A 24,034-nucleotide genomic window follows, 5' to 3' on the forward strand; every position below is an offset into this window, starting at 1 on the left:
GTCACATTTGTTCAATTTCTTCTGAACATAAGATACTTTAACAGAAGGTGCTTCTAGAAGCAGCATTTTTTTTTTTCACAAAGCAACTAGGTTATACTTAGGAAGTTACGTATAACATTTTGTAGTCATAAATATAGAACGCTGGCTGTCTTCCACCCAAGGCTACTGTAAAGATGTAACATAAAGAGTTTTGAATTAGAATTCTCAATAGCTATCATGCATTATTAAAATGACCCACTGTATGAAGATGAGGAAGTTGTCGTGCTAAATGACATATCCGCGTTATAAAAACAATTGAGTATGGGATTCCAGATAAATGTGTCAAGTGTCTTTGAAAAATTGGGAATGTAGATTCATTTCTGCACATAGGGCGTGAATTACTGTCGCCCCTTTAAATAATATTAAACCGAATGTGCAAAGTTGGTGTATCATTCTCTCATCCTATCTGTTGGTTTGAGAAGGACTTTCACAAACTCTTTCCAGAAATTAAACTAATGACCACAATAAAACCCCCAAAGCTTGTCTAAGCCGGAGGCATTGCAATTTATTGTAATCTTGATGTATATCTCCTGGCAGCACAGACACAAGACGAAATTATAATGCTTTGCAAGGTCACCCAGAAATCCCCGAGGTTCGGTCTGTCGCCCTAGAGGGATGCCTTCAAGAGACACTTTCTGGAAGACTCTGAATCGTAACCCCATAGCTAAACTCCAGATACTCCTTATGGTCTGAAGTCTTCAGGTTCCATTGGGGTGAACATAGCATAATTTGTCTTCCTCAGAAATTAAATTCAAGGGAAAGATGTGGGTATATGTCTAGCCACCTCATTCCCTAAGGAGGACAATACTGTCCTTATTAACGTTATCCCTGCACATGTGAAATTGAGATTTTTAAAAAGATTTTATTTATTTTAGAGAGAGAGTGAGCAGGAGGAGGGGCCAGAGGGAGAGACAGAGAATCTCAAGCAGACTCCATCCAAGGCAGGACTCAATCTCTTGACCCAGAGATTTTGACCTGATCTGAAATCAATAATCGGACCCTTCACCAACTGAGCCACCCAGGGGCCCCAGTGAAACTGAGATTTTTAAGGGAGGTCTCTGTGGAATTCAACAGCCAAAGATTCCCTATTATCTGAAATACTCAGATTAGTGAGATAAGTGTTGGTAGTGATGTGTGTGTGTGTATTGTTTTCTCTTCCTTGTGGGAGGGGAGAGTGGTTTTTGCATAATTGTTTGACTAATTGCCTTCCTTCTCTGTCTCTGTGTGCAAACAGCCTATGCTCCCGGCTATCTTAACAGCCCGTGCATGTCTCACTTCCCAAGAATTATAAATTATTTGAACTCTTTTATAATATTTGCCCTCAATACTCCCTTTGGCTGTGGCAGAGAGAAGCCCATCAATCCCATTTTGAAGACGGGGGCAACGAATGACCTGTGGGGTGATGATTGTGGCGGGTGGGGGCGGGGCCAGACCTGGGTCCTGTGACTCACTGTCAGGCGCTCTCCCGCCCACAAGGCATCATGGAATGTGTTCCTTGTTGCCTAAAATTACGGCTGAAACCACCCAAAGCTAGCAGGACCAGTTCTCCTTGTAAAAGCATTGGTTCTTAGATGGGGTCTAAGAATCCCAAGATAAAAGTTAGGCCAATTTCAAAGCCAACCCCTGAAAGATCTCAGAGGGGGCAGGAAGGGAGGTCTGTCTATTGTATGAACACTTAGAGATAGTCACTTCTGTCAACAGTTCATCTGTACCTATTTTCTTTTAAACCACTTTTTTCCCCCCTGGTATCTCGGAGTCAGAATCATTTGTGAAACACTGCAACAGTTTTTCCTGCCTCTCCAGCCAGATGCCCAAACTGGCTGAACTGTATTAATCAGAGGCCGCCCTGGCTACTATGGAAAGTAATAGATTAAGCTACTAGCCTGGCGTGAGAGGAGTATCTGTGGACTTCCCTCCGTAGTACACCTAGGAGGAGCCCATGGCCTGGCAGATAATCCATACCTATTAGGGCAGAAATCAATGTGCCCCATCAGGTGAAGTCCTGATTGGATTTTCTCTACGGTTAGCTGGAGGAATCACTGTATGTTGGTTTCCTCCTTCAACCGTTCGGGCCTGGCTGCAGGGACAACCTGTTGCCCCCTTGATCCCCGGAGAGCTCATGGCATGGGTTCTTCTATTCTCATTGCCCACACTGTATTGGGTTTAGATTTTGAAACACATCTGCCCGTGTTCTCAGTTTTCACTTGCACTATGTTTGTGGGATCAGATATAAAATGGAATGTGGGGCTGATATATCAATTCGAAAAAGGAGGAGGAATGGACAGTATAATTTTGGAAAATTAGCAGTGGCATTTGTGATACTGAATTAACGGAGTTATGCTGAGCCTGCATAGACTTCACCTGAGAGCATATATATGCGTATGGGTCATCACAGTTGCTGGTGAAAAATTTAGTAAAAATCGATTTGGCATATACTGCATACAAAGCGCCAAACTGAATTCTGAATGCAATTGTTTTATTTCTGAAGCTTTTCACTTTGTGTACATTTGGGGGGGGTTAGTATACATTTACTAAAGAATAATGCTTTGGCTTTGACTTTATTGAGTTGGATTCATTTTGCACTTTAGGATTCTCTTGATTTTGACTTTGATTTATGCTGAGTATTATGCGATAAATCGTATTAAGAAACAATATGTAGGGGCGCCTGGGTGGCACAGCGGTTAAGCGTCTGCCTTCGGCTCAGGGCATGATCCCGGCGTTCTGGGATCGAGCCCCACATCAGGCTCCTCCGCTATGAGCCTGCTTCTTCCTCTCCCACTCCCCCTGCTTGTGTTCCCCCTCTCGCTGGCTGTCTCTCTCTCTGTCGAATAAATAAATAAAATCTTAAAAAAAAAAAAAAAGAAACAATATGTAGTCTTGGTAGGTTAGCCATGTTTTCACCTGTAGTTTTTTCTCCGTGTAAGTAATGTCTCTCATTTAAATCAGTAAGAGCTAGGGGAGATGTTTCCTGTCTTTCAAAAAGAAATACAATTTATCAATGGGAAGAAAAGGACGGGAGAGATTACACACCTTGCTGTGGCTTACGGAAGCAGTTGAGGATGACGGCAAGAGCTGGCAAAGGGAGGCAGTGATTGCTTATTCCAGACTTCAGCCCATGTGCACCTTTGTTGTCTCTTGAGAACTTACTACCACTCTTTCTGGTTTTACAGTCTCCAGGCTGAGAGGAATTTGAGAGGTCAGGCAAGGGTTGCTTTGTCATGGAGGTGAGGCAAACCACATTCATTCCCTTAACTGTGGACGCCAGGGCAGCTGGGAGAACACGTATGACCCACCCCTTCCCCCCCTGCAATGATGAATATTCTTCCCTGAGAGCAACCTTGTGCACTCCAAGTATTCTCTGTGTTTGAACATGACTCTAGTTACTGGAAATTTTTCTTAATAATATTAAATATTTTTTCCCCTCAGAGGAAAGCAAAAGGGTCTACATCTGAACTGAATAAAAAGCCCCGACTCTGACCTTCTAACACGCTTTGGCAGCTTACCCATGTGTCTCTTGCTTTGGTATAAGCAGCTCTGTTGGAAGGCTCAGCCCTGACCTTTTGAGATTAGATAGAATTAGAATCTAGCATTTCAGGTAGGGATAAGATCACTTCCAAAGGCCTTAGCAGACAGGTGTCAGTGCTGGGGATCAATGTGTCCTTCTAAGGGCAGGATCGCTAAGTGATGGACCAGGAGCTGGAGACATTATCTGTGAACAGGTGTCAGCAAGTCAACTCACAGGATGTCCCACATTCTGGGGAGAAGGGCAGTGGAGGGAGGTCACAAACCTCTTGTGAGCTGTTGAAATGGAAGGAAATTTCTAATTTTTCCCACAAGGAAATGTAACAGAGTGATAGTAGGTGTATAATATCAATTTAGAAAATAAAACACAGTAATGGTAATCATTACTACAAGAAAAACTCAAACTTTCTGTGGTACTATAAGGCAAAACGAACCAATCACTAACCAACTGAGCAGATAATAATTTACCAAGAAATTCATTAAATCAATAAGGAAAAACATAAACTGCATTTTTTTTTGCACTATGTTGTGGATTTCTTTTTAAAGCAAAATTAGCTGCTCTTTCCTTGAATGAATTTGCAACTCTCCTACCAGGAGACTTCTAACTCCTTTTCTGCTCACCGCATGCAAGGTAGCATCGTGTTCAAGAGAGCTTGAGTCTTCTCCAGGATTGAATAAGCTTACCTATTCAGCACGTCAACACTTTCCCTACAGCGTTGATTCAATCAGCCCAACAGTGTTACGAGATGGGTCATAGTCTAGTCCCCATTTTATAGGTGAAACTCTACTGCTTATCTTGCTTGTCTGTCATTGCCCCCCCTCCCCAGTCCTGCTAATTTAGCACTGCATTCTCGCTGAGGGGTGCCTGATGCAGCCTAAAAGAGGGTAAGGTGCCCAAGTCCACTATTGGGGTGCGGTGTCTTAAGTGAGCCGAGAGTGCCTCTGTGCCCATCAGTCAACACCTTTTCCCACCATCCCCCACCACATCTGCCTAGTCAGTGTAATGGCACACATGTCCTCATGTCTTGGTTTCTTCTGAGTGGACTGCAGCCTCACCACCAAATCTAGTGCTCCTGACTGGGTCCCTGACATCCTGCTTTGCCCTGACCATTCTATCCATGTCAGCGCCTATTGGCTTCTGCTCTGACTGGGGGCTCCTCACAGCAAGCTATAATTCCTCAGGCAATTCTCTGAATCCTTCCCACTTTGTCTGCTTTTACTCAGACTTCTGGATCCCAGACCCCGTACATGAACTATCCTAACTGCCTTTGTTGCTTCTGGTGGGCTGACACCTCAGAGTTCCTTTCTGCCATTTTGGGTCTCAGCACAATTTTTGAGTTTCCTTGCTTCCTCAGTACCAGAGTTCTCCTCCTGGGGAGGAGATCTAGGCTCTGTGTGCCCATAGTTTATTCAATTTGGGGGAGGTTTTCTAGCATAATACAAAAGTAGCAAAACTAAAAGGTACAAATAAAAATACTTATTAAAAATTCTATAAATTACAAAAATATTTAGAATGAGAAAATAAGTCAGGGCATGGCTCCTTAGAGATTCATATTCCTGTTTTCCGAGGGCAATTTATCACAAATGCTTATATGAAATGCTTCCTGTTATAGTCTGACTTCCTTTTACCTCTCAGAACACTTGACAACCCCCTATGCTCATAGAGATCAATGCCCGTGGGGGCCCTGAAGCTTCAGTATCGCCAGATTCAGAGGAAGTCACTCTGACCCCTTCACTGTGGCTCTGGCTCAGAGCTCTGGGCTCTGGCCATCAGTTCTAGAGAAACGTGATCCTGAGAAAGAGAGAGACAGAGAGACAGAGAGAAAAACAGAAAAAGAGAGAGAGAGACAGAGAGAGTGTGTATCTGTGAGCGAGAGAGTGCAACTGTATTTGTATATGTGAAAGAGAGAGGCAGTGTGTGTGTGTGTGTGTGTGTGTGTGTGTGTGTAGGAGTAAGACTGATTCAGACCATTCCCTCCAGCCATCCTCTCTCCTCTGGTGTGGAACCCCTTTCCTTTCTAGCACTTTGTATTCGCCGTTACTTATTGACAAACTTTGCTGCAGGAACACTGAATGCATTTATGGCACTTCCTGTTATATCTTGGGCGTGGCCGGGCCTGAGTTGATTAACCACTGTGGGGGGGCACACATGGAGAGGTAAAGACCTATATATGGCATGCTCAGGCAGGCCTACGAGGCCCCAGGACAGAGCATGATATCCAGAAGGCAGAGAGACAGGCAGCTGGGGTCACCTGGTGAAGCTAGGAGCATAGGGTAGTCACCACTGGAATACCAGGGATCCTGATGGACCAGTGCGGCCCTGTCCCCCTTGAACAAAAGAGTACAGCTGATGCGAAGGGGCCCAGCAGCCAGCAACCAGCAAGCACCTACCACAAGTAGCAAAGCGCCACCTGGAGTTTAGCAGAAGAGTTTCCATCCCTGGAAAAGCTCCCCCTACCAGAGTGTGGGAGTTCAGAACCAAGGTTAAGAGTTATTGGGAGAGGAATCAGGCAAGAGGACCATCAGGTTGATTGAACTGCTAGACACAGGATCCACGTGGGAGATCAGATCTTGGAAAAGACTCCGGCAGCACCCTGGGGCTAGACGTGTTTGTTTTGGGGGCAGAGACATCTATCGCTTACTGTCTGCATAACCTTCAACAAATTGTTTAATTTCTTTGTGTGTCCCTGGTCTCTCTTTGTTCTATTTAAAATAATAACAAGGTCACAGAGTTACTTTAATGACTAAAGGAGGTAACATCTAGGTGCATGATATTGACTGTGAACTATTTGAGGACAGGAACCAGATCTTTTTCTGACTTTTCTTTCCTAGCACCTAAATCAGAAGCTGGCACGTAGTAGGCCCTTTATAAATGTTTGTTAGACTGTGCCAAGTCACCTACCAGGTGACTGGCATACAGATGTGTTTATGTAGGTAGCTAAATTGATCTCTGTAGATATAGATACATAGATTTATGCATATGTGTATAATTGTATAAGCTTCCCTATACATTTATCTAATCATTTATCTGTTATATCTTAGTTTTTGAAACTGAGTATAAGATCAGGGCCAGAGTAGCATGTGTTAAGTGGTGACAGTCCTCAGTCGGAGAATGTGAGGCCAGGGCTCTTAAACTCCTGAGAGAGAGAGAAAAGATTCAGAGACAGGTGAGTACTCAGCAGACTGACTTGCTTGTCCTAAGTTACCATCTCCACTTAAATGTTGTGAAAACCAAAGTTTAGAGTGATTTTCCTAAAGCATTTATCACTATTCATTTTCATGTTTCTGACCTTTAAAAAAAAAAGAGAGAGAGAGACTCAGCTGATGTCTTTCTGGGAAGATTCCAGTTAAGTATGCAGTAGGTATCACCGTTTTCCTGTTTGCCCGGGAGGCACCTTTTGCAGGGTTGATGAAGTGTCTCACTGACTTTCTAGACTGTGATGTACTTACATAAAGTTTTTGGTGTTATCTTTGATCCAGTGAAGCCTAGAGCTGCCCTCTGCTCTATGGAGAAAGTGGAATTTGAGATCAACCTTGAGTGACAGACGGCTCCGTCAACAGCACACAGCATACATGGGCTGGAAGCGAAGGCTTTGGCCGCAGAGGAAACTGTGTCCGAGTCATGGGCTGCCATTTACTAAATGTGATTTTATGCATGCTACTTCTCTTCTTTAAAGCCTCGGTTTACTCATTGGTGAAAGGGTTAAAATAATAGTACCTACCTGATAGAGTTTCCATGGCCCTTGAAAGAAATAACACCAATAAAATACTCAATACCGTGCTTGGCACAGCATACGCGCTCAATATGGTTTAGTTGTTTATATAAGGAAGGAGGGAGGGATGTATGTATAGGTGAGAACAACCGTCTAGACGCTGGTGAGGATGAGGAAGGAGCCCGGTGTCCCTCTGGGTTGGCTGGTGTGGAGGGCAGGGCTTGGAGGAGCCATGAGAAATGTGGATGGTGCAGAGGGAGTAATTTGTTCACGGAGAGCTTTAAAAGGGAAGTTAGCCGGATATGGAAAGTCCTGGTGGGTTTTTGAACATGTTGTCTTGCAAAATAGTGCAACGAAAGTTTAGGATTTCCTTTTAGAAACTGCAAAATTCCTTTCAGACCCTAGTGATGGATTTTATCCTTTCCAAATTTGGGGGATTAAGAATGGTTCCACCCATTTTAAAGATGATGATGTTGTGGCCCAGGAAGATAAAAATTGGCCCATGATCACTTTTTAAATGCACCTCATTTATTGGGCGTGGGTTAAGTCGGCATGTATGAGGGTAACCCATGGAAGGGGACACGAACCAGCCTGTGAAAAATACTTTCCATAGGGAAGACATTCGACAAGTACTAACTCCCCTTGCTCCTGTCTTAGTTCTAGAGACTGGGCTCCTGCTATATTCTCAGGACCAAGCCTCAGATTCGCCTACCTCTGGGTAGCTCTTTGGTCCTTCTATGCCCGTGTCCCTGCATGGATAATGTCCTTGGGGCTTGACAACTTTCTGGACTGAGGCTCTTTCTTGGAACCCAGCCCGTGGCTGTGGCTGCTCCTTCTTGCAGACTTTGGAATGGAACCACTGGCCTCTGCTGGCCTACCTGTCTACACGTCACCATGACCAAGCCTCTTGTGGGACACCCTGTCTCATAGCCCCTTGGTGTGACTTCCTCCGTGGCATTTCCGCCATTGCCCACAGAGTACCTGCATCCAGGTGTCAGGGAGCCACATCCCGAGGTCCTGAGCTCTGTCAGTCTGATCTCTCCTCTCTTTCCAAGTTGCTTCTCCAGCAGTGGAGCTTGTTTAAAGCAGAGATGCGTGGGGTTCATTCTAGACCAACTGAATCAGGAGCCCCCATGGTGTGGCCCAGGAATCTGTATGTTTAAAAATGTCTTCCCGGGTGAATCGTGATACAGCTGTTTCACAGGCCAGCTTTCGGAAAACACTGAGATGGGTACTTTGACTACGTGGCCTCCGAGGCCTATTACAACTCAGTGAGTCTATGGTTTGTTCACAGTTAGGTCAGTATTATGAATTAAATTCAGGTCAGTACATGTCCTTTCCTAGGGGTTTCTAAAACTGCTTCTTCAAGAGTAAAAATCACTTAATCTCCCCTCCATATCTCCTCTGGATGAACCCGTCTTATCGATCTCTACGTAGGTACTACAAGTCCTGCAGGATACCTTGGAAGTGCCCCTGCTTCCGCAGCCGGCTTAACATTTCCAGTATGTTCTCATTCTGAGGCACCCACGAGGCAGGCTCCTCGCCATGTTTGAAGCCTGACCTTGCTTACGGGCTCCTTGCCATCACCGCCTCAGCCTAGTTTCAAGTTTCCTCTTAGAAATGACAATCTGCTCCTATTCAAAGCCGTCTTTATCAAAGCCATTTCTTTGAACTCTTCTGAAGAATGATCTGGGAACATCTAAGATTTAATGTCCTTTAAAATACTGTGGGGAAAAAAAAGAGAGTTCTGTCTATATTGAATCCTCCAGATTCATTAGTTACCAAGTTGGCTCTTACCGATGTACAGGAACTTTTGTGGATGCACTGAGGCTTTCTAAAAATTGGTTTTATAAACCAAGAACCTTGGAAGCTTGTCAGCATCTTCCCACAGAGGTGCTTTAGCCTTTTATATATTTGTATGTCATTTCCTTTCACCCTTCCACATGCCAGGGGGTGCCGTGTATCAACGCTTGTGATTGTGTTGCTTTCCAGCGACTGTACTTGCATACTGCAGAGGGTTCTGTGGTCGTAAAGAGTGGCCTTATCAGGGACCAGTTTAGCCCCCGACCATTCTCATGCTTCCCTGAACAAGTTAGGTTTTCTAAGTCCTAGTTTCATAGACATGCAAGTTCCTGATGTTTCCTAACCAAGACTATCCTGGCATGAAATAGGAGTACGTCAGTCTGTGAGGAACGTGAAGGAGTTAACATTAAGGAAGGAACGTCATGGAGGTGGAATTAGAGGCCCGCACTCAGACAAGAAGAAGACAAGAGGACCCGGAGAGAGCCACAGGGTCTCATCCTCTCCCTGACCGTGGATATTTTGGTTAGCTTGCCACGTCAGTACGTATTTATCATCTTAAATATCTTTCCCCACCTAGCTATTTTCAGGCCGCGATATTCCCCTTCTCCAGATGTTGAGCGCAGGCTGGATCTGAAAGAGACTGAGAGAACTTCACGTCCAGGAGTGCTGATGTTGGCCACAGCAGACATCCCCCCTCCAACAGGTGTTTAGGACATGGTACCATGATGGGACACAGGAGTGATTTGGTTATCTGGCCAATTCTCATTCTCTTACCATTGAATCTCCAAACCAGGAAAAAATGGAGCTTGTGTAACTCTAAAGTAACACACGGTATTTTTCATGAGTCAGTAGAGTCTTTTAAAGACCACAGAGAGAAAGAGAGCATTTCCCCCTTGTTTCCAGACAGGAAGATCTGGGGTTGAGGGTAGTCAGGTTTACTATAGTGGACTTCCAATCAATTCACGAAGGAGGCTGGCTAGATGCAGGAAGGGTCACAGAGGTCCAGAGATGCTAAGCGATTGGAGAACGGGGGCCGGGGGGAGGGCTTTGGAGAGGTGGGGAGGGTTGGGGGAGGTGGGGATCCTTTCCCTGAGGGCTTTAGAAAGGCAGCTCGTATTGTCATTAGAGAATATTCAGTCCAAGTTCCAAACACAGTTTATATGTCCTCCCTGATTTTTAATTTGTCAAATAAATTCTGAAATTTAATTACTTAATTATTAGGTCTCAAAAACAGTTACTCTTTTAACCAGAGACCGTAATAGTATGCTAATTAAAGTGGAATTAATTTTAAGATGTTAAAATATATTTGAAGCCACTCATAGTAATTCTGAGACAACAAAAGTAAAATGGGACAAAATGTCCAAAAAAATGTCCAATACCTGTCTTTTACTTCATGCTAAAGAAAATAAATTTAAAATTTGACATTAGCTAGATTTTCGGTTTAATACGGAGATAGAGGCGTGCTAGAGGTGCCTTATCTGTCCCCCCTAACATTCCATGAACGTCCCTTTGAAAATGTGTAAGTAATTTAAAAAATATTGTATAGGGGCTCCTGGGTGGCTCAGTCGGTTAAGCGTCTGCCTTCAGCTCGGGTTATGATCCCAGAGTCCTGGGATCAAGCCCCGCATCCGGGCTTCTCCCTCTCCCTCTCCCCCTACCCTGTGCTCATCCCCCCTCTCTCTCAAATAAATAAGTAAAATCTTTAAAAAAATAAAAAAATAAAAAACCTTGTATATTCCCTATAAGCAGGATACAGGAAGATAATATGCAGGACTCTGAGAGGATTTTCACAAACTGCCACGTCAGTGGTGTTGGACTGAGAAGCACAGTCGTGGCCTCTATTTGCTCCAACCTCTGCCTTGGAAAAGTACACATCGTCTGGCAGAAGACAGCGGAAAGCTCTCTGTTACCATACAGCCTGTTCCTAGCTCCGGCATTCCAACCAGAAAGTCAGGCAACCGCATTGCTTTCCACATGAGGACAGTATTTTTTAGGCAGCCAGATCGGTCCTCTCCTCCTCTTTTCTTTCTTCTCTCTTCATTCTTGATTAGAGACTTGAGGTCTCAGTAGAAACTGTGCCAGATGTGTCAGACAGCACAGTGACATGTTAGGGTGTAATTGGTGTGGGTGTGCTGTGTTGGGATTGTCAACATGCCAGACCGAGGCAGATGCAAGAGCTGGAAGCATGAGTGAGTGTGTATGGATGCAGGAGGGGGAATGCGGGGGCTCTGTGACTGACTCGTCTTTGGAAAAGAGGTAACAGTAGACTGAGCCTAAGTATTTAACATAGTCAAAAGACTCTGGCAGTGAGAGAAGGAGGTTCGTGTGTTTATTTAGCAAGGATTTATTGAGTATCTACTATATACAACAGATGCTGTTTTGGTGCTAGAGAAATACCAGTGAGAGAGAGAAACTAGGTCTGGTTCTACTAGGGAAAACTGGGGAATTGGTGGAGGGAGAGGGACAAGAATAAGCAAACTGTTGAAAAATATAATTTTTGATAATCATCAGTGCCGTGAACAAAATAAGATGGGGTGGTGAGGCAGAATGAATGGGGCTCCTTAGGCCAATCCACTGTGGCCCCAACATAGACTGACTGGGCCCAGCACTGCAGGACTTGTCCAGAAGAAACAAGAACAAATGGGGTAGAAGAAACAGAATTCGATCCTTACCGTACTCTGTTATGCAGACACTATTATTATCTTGTTTTACAGATGAAAAAATAACCTGAGACAATCTATGAGCAAAGAAAAATTCTCATGAGAAGAAATACAAGCCATTGATAGACATTTGGAACTTGTTAAAATTCACGAGTAATGAAATAAACACACTCGTAATAAAAGGGATGAAATTTAAAATTGCAATTAGATACCATTTTCAGTCAATCAAATTTGCAAAGATTGAAAAAAAAGACCCAATTATTGCTAGCGATCGTGGCATAAATGTGACCCCTCTCATTTGCTGCTGAGAAGATAGTTAATTGGTGCATCTTTTAAGTAAAACAATCCTACCTGTAGGAATAAGTCTCAAGGAAATTACCAGAAAAGCAAATAAAGATTAATATACTAGATGTTAATTGCAGTACTATTTATAATTATAACTGCATTTCCCAGTTTCCCTTGGCAAGGTGTGGCCACACAAGCAAGCTGTGGCCAACAGCACGTGGGCAAAAATGATGTATGCCGCTTCCAGATCATGTTCCTAAAAGAAAGCGGTTTACCCTCCATGTCCTCTTTTCTCCTTTCCAAAGGCTAATGTATGGACCCAGCAGTGGGTGAACTGGTTTTGACCATGACGACAGGAACAACTCTCTAAGGAATAACAGAATAATAAGATTGAAGGAGCCTTGGTCCCCGATGATCTTGTGGAGTAGAGCTTCTCCCTGCTGAACCTATCAGATGGAATTTTAACAAGAGATAGAACCTTCTATCTTGTCTTCAGCCATTGTCATCTGGCTTCCTTTGCAACAGCTGAACTAATACCCTAACTACGACAGACAGCAACTGTGTAAAATATATAAAGTTTTTCATTCTTTATTATTACAATTATCTAATACACACACTGATGGTCTTAATAATAAAACTAAGTAGCAAATCCCCACAGAAGATTTGTTAATAAAAGCAGAATGCTTAACACTATCTCTCCACTGTCTTGGCAATCAGATGTTCGTGTTTCACAAAAATTCTTAGGTATAACTTGAAAAAAAAAGCAGGACCAGGGGCACCTGGGGGGCTCAGTCAGTTAAGCATCTGCCGTAGGCTCAGGTCAGGATCTCAGGGTCCTGGGATCGAGTCCTGCGTCGGGCTTCCTGCTCAGCGGCAAGTCTGCTTCTCTCCCCCACCTCCTGGCTTGGGCTATTTCTCTCGTTCTCTCTCTCAAATAAATAAATAAATTTAAAAAAAAAGCGGGATCAGAAGCAATTATAAAAATGTGAAAGTTATGTTTAGTTCCTTAAGTTTTTTTTTAATTTAAAAAATTTTAAATATTTATTATTCAAGTCTAGTTGACATTTGATGTTATATTAGTTTTGGGTATACAGCATAGTGATCCAACAATTCTTTTTTTCTTTTTAAAGATTTTATTTATTTATTTGACAGAGACAGCCAGCGAGAGAGGGAACACAGCAGGGGGAGTGGGAGAGGGAGAAACAGGCTCCTAGCAGAGGAGCCTGATGTGGGGCTCGATCCCAGAACGCTGGGATCACGCCCTGAGCCGAAGGCAGACGCTTAAAGACTATGCCACCCAGGCGCCCCTGATCCAACAATTCTATGCATTATTCAGTACCCACCACAATAAGTATAGTCACCATCCATTACCATACAATGTTACGAAATTATTCTTTAAGGTTTTAACTTCATCTCAAACCTGTGAAATGTTAGTGGCAATTGTTTTGTTTTCTGCCCCCGTGCATTGCTTCCGGAATGGGATATTGTGCGCTATGTTATCCCGTTGGCATTGTCAGAGATTTATCCCTATGGATTGAGCAACTGTTCTAGTTTTGGGGGAGAAGGTGGAGCTTCTTGCACCCTGAGTGGTTGTATAAAAGCCAGTTGTTAGGAAAGAGAAACAGGAATGAGAGACACGCCTTTCTCTTGGGGCAACTTTACTTCCTTCTCTTCGTCGGCATCATTCGCTAGAACCTGGATAAGCCATCAGCATGGGCTCCTGGGGGCCTGCTCAACTGCCTTGTGATATCTTAGTGCTCTAGCAAAGTAAAACTTTGGTAGAGTGGGAGCAAGAGCTGGGATCGGCGGGTGGGGACACAGACATATAAGTGGAGACTGAATTATGAGGGGGAGAGGGTACATGGTAGAAGGTCAAGTCCACATCCAAGCTTGGGAGAGGCAATTATGGTCTAGTGTCACACAGGCTTTGAAATCCAGAGGAAGGGGACGAGGCTTTTAAACTCTAGGGATGGATGATAGGACAATGAAGAAGAGCAGTGTCTCTAAGAAAATCTCTTGAAATTTTAGGAAGAAGAGAAAGAACAAAACCCAACCGTCAGAGTCATCAGCTGGCCGGACAGAGACTAAGCGGCAAGGCCCAGGCCACGACTGAAGCAGAGGGCCAGACTGCCAGCTGGCTTTGCTGCCCTGTGAGAAGAGAGACCCCGGACATTCAAGAGGCCTGGACGGGGGAGATGAGAACAGGTAAGGAGTTCTCACATTCATTGAGCATTTAACATTCCATATACTCTATTTAATTTTTGCAGCAAGCCTGGGAGCACTCTTCGCAGAAAGGTTTAATGATTTGATCCAAGATCATGAATTTATTAAGGGGAGGTTGTCGTTCTGACTGACTCTAAAATCCATATTCTTTCATTCCTGCCATTCTGGGGCTTTTCAGGGATTGCTGCCCATTATCCTTCCAGAAGGTGAGCGTTAGAGAAGTCTATTACCCAACCCTGATGGCTTGCAGGATGAGAATGATTGACGTGTTCCCCATAGGCCTCTTGTTAGTTCACACAGAGAGGAGGAAGCTGGGGGTGGATAGGACGCTGCCTAATCAGGAGTCTGAAGGTGCTACTGTCCCACCTTCCCAGAAGCTTAACTTGCTACCTACCAGATTCATTCCAGGCAGCCGTGAGCTGTCTGTCGGTGCCCATAGCCGTTTTCCAAAGAATCCTCAGGACCCTATTAGCCTTTAAAGGAAATGTTATGGTAAAATATGAGAAGATGCTCAGTCTTGTAACGGATCAGGTAAAAGCAAATCAAATGAACCTTTAGATACTATTTTCATGCCATCAGCGAGAGATGAATTATAAATATTTTAATATCCCGTGTCTTCGGAAGTGTAGACAAAATGGGACTCCCGTTTGCTGTTGGTAGGCATGTAAGCTGGCAACACTTATTAAAATTTACCCAGAAATTTCACCTTATAGAAATAACCGTGGAAGTATGCAAGGATATGTGTACAATGGCATTTATTCCGGAACTGTTTAAAAATTAAAAACCGAGGGGCGCCTGGGTAGCGCAGTGGTTAAGCATCTGCCTTCGGCTCAGGGCGTGATCCCGGCGTTATGGGATCGAGCCCCACATCAGGCTCCTCCACTAAGAGCCTGCTTCTTCCTCTCCCACTCCCCCTGCTTGTGTTCCCTCTCTCGCTGGCTGTCTCTCTCTATCAAATAAATAAATAAAATCTTTAAAAAAAAAATTAAAAACCGAGGGGCGCCTGGGTGGCTCAGGCAGTTAAGCGTCTGCCTTTGGCTCAGGTCATGATCTCGGGGTCCTGGGATGGAGTCCAGCATCAGGCTGGAGGTTCAGCGAGGAGTCTGCTTCTCTCTCTCTCTCCCTCTGCCCCCCCCACTCGTTCTCTCATTCTCTTTCATACAAATAAATAAATACTATCTTAAAAAAATTAAAAGCTGAAACCAAGTAAATATCCATCCATAAAAAAAGTTAAATTACAGCGCATTCGTTCCTAAGGAGTATGATGAAGCCTTTAAATAGGTGGTTGAACTGTCTATACTTACGCGGAGGGGTACCCGGGATATAAGGGGTGCAAAAGCAAACTAATGAGAACAGCAAAAAATAATACACACCTGTGAGTGGAGAAAGGTCAGGAAGGATCCATACCACGTAGTGGTTATGTTAGAGGAGAGAAGGTAGAACGGGGCAGGGGTGGATGAGGTGAGCCTCACTCTTCACCTGCGTCTTTGTGGTTTGAATTTTGGGACGATCTATTAAACATGCGTTACTGTTACAATTGAAAATAAATTCATAAAATAAAAGCGAGGAACAGTCAGTGGTAGGCAATTATCTTTCGGAGCTGGAGGCAGAGGACAGCGACTTGAGGTCATGAGTGATTCTGGACTAGTGCCTACAACAGAAATACAGACACATGCTAAAATCTGCTCCACTTAGGCAAGCCAAAAACACCGCTCCAGGCAGGACTGCGCTGCGGGAGCGGGCATCTCATTTCTCCTACCTACCAGTAGATTCCAGCCGGAGCTCCTCGTAGCGTTATTCCCTATTCCCCAGCCCTTCCTTTGACTCTGAACTTCAGAATGACCTCCTCTTTCTCCCCAGAAGCTATTTTTTTAATACTTTCTCTTCCCCTCAATTTACATTTTAATGCTTGGTGGGTTCATGACACTGTAAGATTCTTTATAATAGGGACCTGAGATACTTGCAAAACTTTCGTGAGGTTTTTCCTCGATGAATGAAAGGCAATGCCCCCAAGGAGTTGTCACTGATACATAGTATATATATGAAATTAAACTCAGAAAATGATGACAGGGAGGTTAATTTCCTTCCCATCATATGTACAGTCGATTTCCTTTCATTTATCTTTGAAAAAAGTAAGGATTAAAAGGAAGATAGGGAGAAAATCAAGTTTGCGGTAACTGGCCACAGCAGTAACAGCAGGCGGGCACAGCCTGGCTGCTTTACCGTGAGGTGTCTTCCTGGGAGGACCCAAGGCTCTTAGGACCTTGTGGCTTCACGTGGCCCCACTGGGCACTGAAAGGAGGTCCTGAATGTAGCCAGGAAGTGAGCCCTGGCAATGAGACCTTTTGACCGACTCATTTGTTCTGCCCTCAACTCCCTCTTCTTTTCGAGAACAACTTCTCAGCACCATCTCAAGCCTTGGAAACAGAATGGTTGTGGCGCCATGTAAGATGATAAGACATGTGCGTGAGATATGATTGGTTTTAGGGCAGCGTCAGAACCGGCTGCGTGATGCCTTATGAGTTTGGTTGGTTATTTACAGCATTGGAAGCTGGATGGCTGATTCTATGCTCATAGCCAACTGCAAATATATTATGCTAGGCTTAGGCTAATAGATCTCTGTGTAAATGACATCAGGGACTCACTCTCCACTCTCTAAATGTGAAAGAAGTCAGGAGCAGACAAATTAGATGAATAAATACTTGCTGTATAAGCTACCTGTCCTAGCAGATTAGTCATTCACAAACTTTAGAATACATAAAAGTCACCTGGGGATCTTGTTAAAAATTGTAGATTTCCAGCTCTGCTCCCAGTAATTCTGATGGAGTGGAGCGGGGGTGTATTTTTGACATGGGCCCCAAGTGATTCTTCTGCACGCAGTCAGTGGAGCCCTCTCTCATGGAAGAGTAAAAGCTGCTGGGGTCAGAGAGAGATCTTTCCAAACGTTTTTTTCTGCTTTGATCCTCTTCACATTTATATATTCTTTCACTGTTACCTCGTTACATAGGAACTTGAAAGCTATGGGGGGAGGGGCCGGGAGAGTAGAGAATCCTAGGGCGGCGGGGTGGGGCTCACACATCACAGTCTCCACGCGGGCATGAGGGGCACTCTTCCAGATTCTGGTAATATTTCCTCTATCCCCCCGTTCCACTTACCAGCAGGTGAATCTTTGCTTGGAGAGAAAACAAGTGTCTCTCGGTGGAGAATCTCTGGGTATGAGGAAAAGTGCTAACATTCAATGGACCACGCGTCTTGCACTTTGGGCAACTAGCAGACAGGACCTTGTGCTTGGCCATGTTCCTTCCTTTCGGGGTGGGGGGGAGAGAGGATCTGGTTCCTTCTCCCCCCGTGGGGAGTTGCTCTCCTAAGTCTAGTCTTCCATTCATCTGGGCTGGGGCTGGAAGGGCAGGGCGCTGTCTGTGGTTGTGCAGTCTGGGTGTTCATTCCCAAAGGGCAAGCGTGGCTGGAATCCAGTGCAGCTCCCACTGCCCAGCTGGATGTTGGAGCAGGGATAATGGCTGTGCCTGGCCTGAGGAAGGGAGACCTTTTAAAAATCCATGGTGGCTCAGTCCATTAAGCATCTGCCTTCAGCTCAGGTCATGATCTCAGGGTCCTGGGATCGAGTCCCACTTTGGGCTCCTCGCTCAGTGGGGAGCTTGCTTCTCTCTCTCACTATCCCTTTGTGCTCTCCCTCCGTCCCTCTCTCTCTCTCAAGTAAATAAATAAAATCTTAAAAAAAAATCCACACAAGCTCTCTGCTAGTTTTGATACTAATGTGGGAAACAAAGGCAGAAGAAAAATTATGAAATTTCCTTGCTCCCTACAGCCCATTCACAAGTCCTTGAAACAGGCATGGTGACATTCCTCTAGGGACTCACCTGCCTCGGTGTTAATACTTTGCTAAGGGCAGAAGGCAGTCCTAGCCTGACCCCCTCCCCCCAACAGGATCCTGTAAATCTACTTTAACATAAAAATTCCTTTGGAAACTTCCCCTATCTCTAACTGCCCCCAAGATACGTGTTGGCAATCATCTCCCAAGCATCTGGCCCACCGATATACATCTGAAGGGTCTCATGACTAAGGTTTCGTTAGACGGCAATGCATGACCTTTTCCCAACAACAGCTAGCCCCCTCAAGGTCCTGGAAACCTTGCTTCCAAAATTCCTCAAGACTTACGCAATCCCTAACCCCTCCCCACTAGAGGGTATATAATGGGCCATTCCTCATGACCCTGGAGCAGTTCTTTCTGCCCACGAATCCTGTCCCTGTGCTTGGCTCTAGACTCCACCCCACCTCACCTCACCGATATCCCACAACCTCATCAATACTGCCAGGTGGCACCCCCAAGCTTCTCTCAGTCTGAATGCCCTCCTTGATGTCCCCGAACTGGATATTGGGGTGACAGGAAGAGAAAACAGAATGAACTTTAGGAAGAACTCTGTTTACTGCTGCATCTTCCAAGAGTTGGAAATCTTTGCTTTCCTGATGATAATTAAGCCTCAAGAAGAGCCCACCCATCTGACCTCCTCCACGCTATATCCATCTACCCATTGGAAAAACAGATTCCTAAGTGAGTGACACGTTATTCCCTTGTGTCCTGTCAATCCTCTCATTTGCCAGTCTCCCCCTTATTGGCTAGACTTGTTTAATGCCTGAGGTCAAGGTACTGCAGTATCTCTTAATTAACTGGTTGCATACAGCTAATTACTTACCCCGGTATCTCATCAGTATACAAAGTATATTGACTTCAAGTTGGAAATGCCTCAGAGGCATTACAAAACTTCTATTAGAAGAGACGCCTTCTTAAATACCAGCCATCCAAGAGCTCGGAAGGAGGATTAAGGGAGAAGCTGGGAGGGAACCAGCTGGAAGGAGGGCTTACACTTTTCACTGCAACCCGTCTCCCCACCGTATTTCCTATTCAAAATGATCCCTCACGAGATTTCTCACAACCTACTCCACTCTCCTGGTGATAAAATAATTCCTGAAATGCTGCACCCCACCCTTCCTGAGTGGGCTCATGTCCTGAATACTCCGACTGTAGGAAAATTTAGATAGCTGCCTGTTGCCCATCTTTACAGGTCCTGGAAGCTGCAGGAAACCTTTCTGATTGAGTTTCAGTGCTTGGCTTTCCAGCACCTGCCAACCAGCCTCCCCTCTCGCTGGCCGCAGTATCTGTGGCTTCCCGTAGAAAGCTGGACACACTCTCCTTACAGGGAGATTAGCAGGTGCTCAGGAGGGTCGTACAGAACATTAGCTACCTAATCATTAAAGTTCCTAATTGGGGAGTTCTCCCAGGCAGACCATTTATTGTGCTTTCACTGTATGGCCAGGCAGGCACTGGGCGTGTCAAAGGGAATCCAACTCAGTGTTCACGTTCTATCAGCTAAGGACCGGTCTCGATTTTCAGTTGAAAAACTTGAGGTACACGGAATTAGAATAATTTGTCTGAAGTCACACATCTTACTAAAACAAAACTAAACCAAAAAAAGGTAGAGGAGAGAGAATGCCTTAAAGGGAAAAGAGACAGTAGTGAAGTACTTCCTCTTGAGAACAGACACTCTTTTGGGGAAAGTATATTTTCCTACTGCTGGATCAGCGGATCGGTGCTGCAGTGGTATTTGCCCGGTTTAGAAACGATTTTGTTTTGTTGGTCTCATTTTATTCTTCCATCCTTTACACTCCGAGGCCCGTCTTAACCAAAATGCAGATTTCAGACATCAAGGTATTTCCACTTTCTCTCCTCTTCTGTCAGTTTAAGAAATATCGGAGTGAGCACTCTTTTTCCTTCTAGAAGCCCAGACTTTGTAAGTGAGTTGTGGGCAAGAGAAAATGCCCACGGATTGGCCAACGTCAGCACCTCTGGATCAATGGTTCACTACCTTGGCTGCTCACAGGAATCCCAGGGTGGGGAGGCCCAAGCTCAACCTGCTGTATTAGCGTCTCTGGGTGTGGACGGGGCTTCAGGGTGTTTGAAAGCTTCTGCTGTTCTCCACGTCTTGGGGAGCGAGGCCTGAGATCAGTGGTTCTCCACGTGGGGTCCCTGGATCTGCAGTATCAGCATCACCAGGGAGTTTTCAGACATGCAAATTCTTGGGCCCAATCCCAGTCCTGCAAATCAGTAACTCAGATGGGGGAGTCCAGCAATCTGGTTTAACAAGCCCTCCGGGTGGCTCGGAGGTAACTAAAGTTTGAGAACCACCGCTAGGTAGCAGTTTCGCCTTTACTTCGGCGTTGGGCTTTGGAGAGGTGAGACCCCCACTTATATCCAAAGCACTGGGGGGCTGATTATAAGGATATCTGTGGAAATAAGAGAGCAGGCTTCGTAGGCACCCAGGAAAAGGGGCACAATGCTTGGGATGAGTCGCTGTGGCACCGAGAGGCATCCCCGGACCTGGGATGTGGTCTGGAGCACCGTGCGTGATTCGAGATCTGGAGTGACTGCCCGTGCTGCCTCCTAGTTTGACCAGCCACAGGAGCTCCTGGTTTCTTCCTCTAGTGCCTTACTGTTATCCTGACTCTCTCTGCCTCTGCCTGCAGCCGAGTGGCTTAGCTGGAATACGGCTGCTGGAGTCAGCATTCTGGCTCATTATCTGTAGGACCTTGGGCGCGTCGTCTCACTTCTCTTGGCCTCAGTGTTCTTGTCTGAAAGGTGGGAACACTAACTGTATCTACCCTATAGATTTATAGCCGCTCAGACACTAAAGCTGTCGTTATTGCCTCCGTGTGTCTTCATGCTTCTCGATACATCTACCACAACTGACCCCCAGTCCAAACCCTGAGTTCAAGCGTTTGAGAAAGAGACACAGATTGCTGTCGTGAGTCACTGTGGTGGTTCCTGGGCCAAACTCTCCCACCAACCATCTGTGGGCGTCCCGTGTATTTACTGTTTGGGGTTTAGATATGCTCTCCTCTGGTCCATGATACCTCACTCACTGAGAAGATCCTTTCATGCTATAACCAAAGGGAGGAAGAGAGCGTGCGTGCTGTTGTACTGGTGCAGGATTTCTATTCCTTCGGTGCCCACGGTTCTTGGTCACGCTGCTTCCAAGAATGAAGACGTAGACCAGATAAAGATTGGTGGGCCACAGAGCAAAGTTCATTGAGTGACAGTACAAAACTCTCGAAGAAGGAGGGGAACTGAGAGGGTTGCCAATTTGGTGTTTAGATCTAGGGGTTTTTATGGGCTCTTTGGTGTGGGCTGTTTTGATCTGTGAACCGTCCCTGGATCTGTCGCCCAATCAGGTTTTTGTCATCTATCTATCCTAGGGGAAAGGGTGGAGTGCTCCTTCCAGGGTGGTGTAAAATCCTTTTAAGGATGGTTTCCCCCTAGGGCGGGGACCGCTCCTCCCTGCCGGCCTTTCTTCCAGCTCTCCTTCCCGAGTACCAGCAGGACACTCAGCTCATCCAGGGCACTGGAAACATCCGGGGGATTTACTGTCTTAGCTTGGCCCCGACAGTCTAACCATCTACTGATGGCGTTCTGTGGCCGACTCCACATTTTCACAGGAATCGATTACATTTGAACGTAGCATGTGGGTCACAGGAGTGGAGACCCTGCCACCCGATGACGGGCCCTCTTGGCCCCTCCGTCTGGAGTTGAAGGATCACCGTAGCAGGGAATTTCAGCGCTCGGAAGAGATGCTGTTCAGGGGCAGAGGCAAAGGATGCCAACCTCTGAATAAGCACTAAGCATTTAAAAAGCCATTTCCTCCCCATCCTCCCTGGAACTTTTAGCATAAATGCCTCTGTGATTATTTAGGCTTGGAGACAACAGGAGCTGATAAGGGTCACTTAGAAGCACTTTGGGGCTGGTTTCCTGCGACAGAGTTGCTGCGTTCCTATGCTCAGATGTGTGGATCTTGTCCTTCTCCAGTAGTAAAGGGAGTTTCGTGATGAATGCCCCACAGACAAAACGGTTCTTATTTGGCTAAGCAGTAACTACTACCTCTTTCCCTATTTACTGATTTTGGAGTGATGAGATACAGCCATGCCAAGTGTGAAATGCTTCTCTTTATAGTTTTGAATTTGCATGAGAGCATTCCATTTTTGATCATCTGGAATGTCTCTGCTGCTTTTCTTCCTCCTTGTAGGAAAGCAGAGAGAAAAGCCATATAGTAATTATAATGAAAAGTCTTCTAATGATCTGAGGTCCCCCCCACGGTTCCTCTCCCTCCCACCTGCACCCCGCAGTCATCAGCCTTCTGATCAGAAGATTCTAGACCTGGAAGAGCTGCCTGGTTCCACGTCTGACTTGAATATTCAGGGCATATACAGATCCCTTTGAAAGGAAATGCATTCTTACCAATTTCCAGCAATACCTCTTAACACTCTTTAGACAAAAGTACAACTGATAATTGCAAATTAATAACATTGAAGAGCAGATACTGGTTGAACTTAAATCGCCAAAGCTGGATATATTAATGGGAAAACGTGTTGGCATAATTGTTTGCCTTATGACTGTTTTCTGTTTAATCATTGCCAGACATTATTGACATCGTAGTCATTTTCATTATTATTAGTTTGCCACTTTGACAATAAAGTCGCGTTAAACTGTGAGCAGGTTGGTCAACTTGGAACTACAGTCTCCATACTGAAGAACAAAGTATCCTTTAACAAAAGAATGCTTATTGTTTATTTATTGGCGACAGAAACAGAGCACTTGACTGCCACAGCCGGGGACCTTGGATGCTTTGCTTTCCAGCAGTCCTGTGCCATGTAATGACTCAGTCTCCCATCACTTTGTTCAAGTAGTTACCAGTCTTGCACAATGTGCGGTAACACCCTTTGTCCTTGGCGTGGCGTAGCCTCGATTGTAGACGCGAGCACAGAGGCATTCACTGGAAACTGGTATTTATCCAGATGACACGGGCTCTGTTTGCATGAATATTTATCTTTAGGTTACCATCAAAATGAAAACACACCATTACATTCTGATAGGCGTTTTGGATTTGGGGAAAATCTGAAGACCTTCAGAGGTCCTAAGACTCCAAGTTAAGAAACACCAGTTGGGGGGCGCCTGGGTGGCACAGCGGTTGAGCGTCTGCCTTCGGCTCAGGGCGTGATCCCGGCGTTATGGGATCGAGCCCCACATCAGGCTCTTCTGCTATGAGCCTGCTTCTTCCTCTCCCACTCCCCCTGCTTGTGTTCCCTCTCTCGCTGGCTGTCTCTCTCTGTCAAATAAATAAATAAAATCTTTAAAAAAAAAAAAAAAGAAAAGAAACACCAGTCGAGTTACCACCTAACTAGGTTTTACCTCATTTCCTTCTCACAAAAACCTGACGAGGTAGACGCGAGCATCAGCCTGGCTTCACAGCCGGGGCTCTGGGCTGTGACAGGGCTCAGGAATTTGCTCAGCACCACACAGGCTGTGAGGGAGGAACCAGGATCCCCTCCCAGGTCCATCTGTCTCCAAAGCCTCTCTCCTTGAGATCTCTCAGGACCCTCACCCCTAGAGATCTGTCCAGAATCCTCAGGCAACTGTGTGATCTTTGGGCAGACGGGGGCTCATGCCTATTCTTTTTATAGTTTCTTGAGGAAACTCAAAGCAAAAGCGGCATTCATAAGCTGAAGGAACACAGCGCCATTTTGCGAGTCAGAAGTCTCAGTGAGAATTCGTTTACCTCCCACATGATTTCTCTCAGAATCTGCCCTAAGGCCATTCGGGCCTGCTCTGGCCATTTTAGGCCTCGCACCTGAGGCCAGTACTAAGTAGTATTGTTGGATGAGAATTGCATCAGAAACTCTGGGTGGAGGTCCTACTTCTTTTTTCTTTCTTTCTTTCTTTTT

General features: G+C 45.3%; 1 long non-coding RNA gene across 2 annotated transcripts in view; it reads left to right on the plus strand.

Moving 5' to 3' along the window:
- LOC123000352 (uncharacterized) overlaps nt 1–24,034 on the plus strand; it is a 249,549-nt gene that overhangs the window by 34,905 nt on the left and 190,610 nt on the right. For both annotated transcript variants that reach the window (XR_006408307.3, XR_007187910.2), the window contains exon 5: nt 14,051–14,227. This is a non-coding gene — a long non-coding RNA (uncharacterized LOC123000352). The remainder of the gene's footprint in view (nt 1–14,050; nt 14,228–24,034) is intronic.

Source organism: Ursus arctos, unplaced genomic scaffold, assembly GCF_023065955.2.
Source record: "Ursus arctos isolate Adak ecotype North America unplaced genomic scaffold, UrsArc2.0 scaffold_37, whole genome shotgun sequence".
In the NCBI taxonomy this organism is placed as follows: Eukaryota; Metazoa; Chordata; class Mammalia; order Carnivora; family Ursidae; genus Ursus; species Ursus arctos.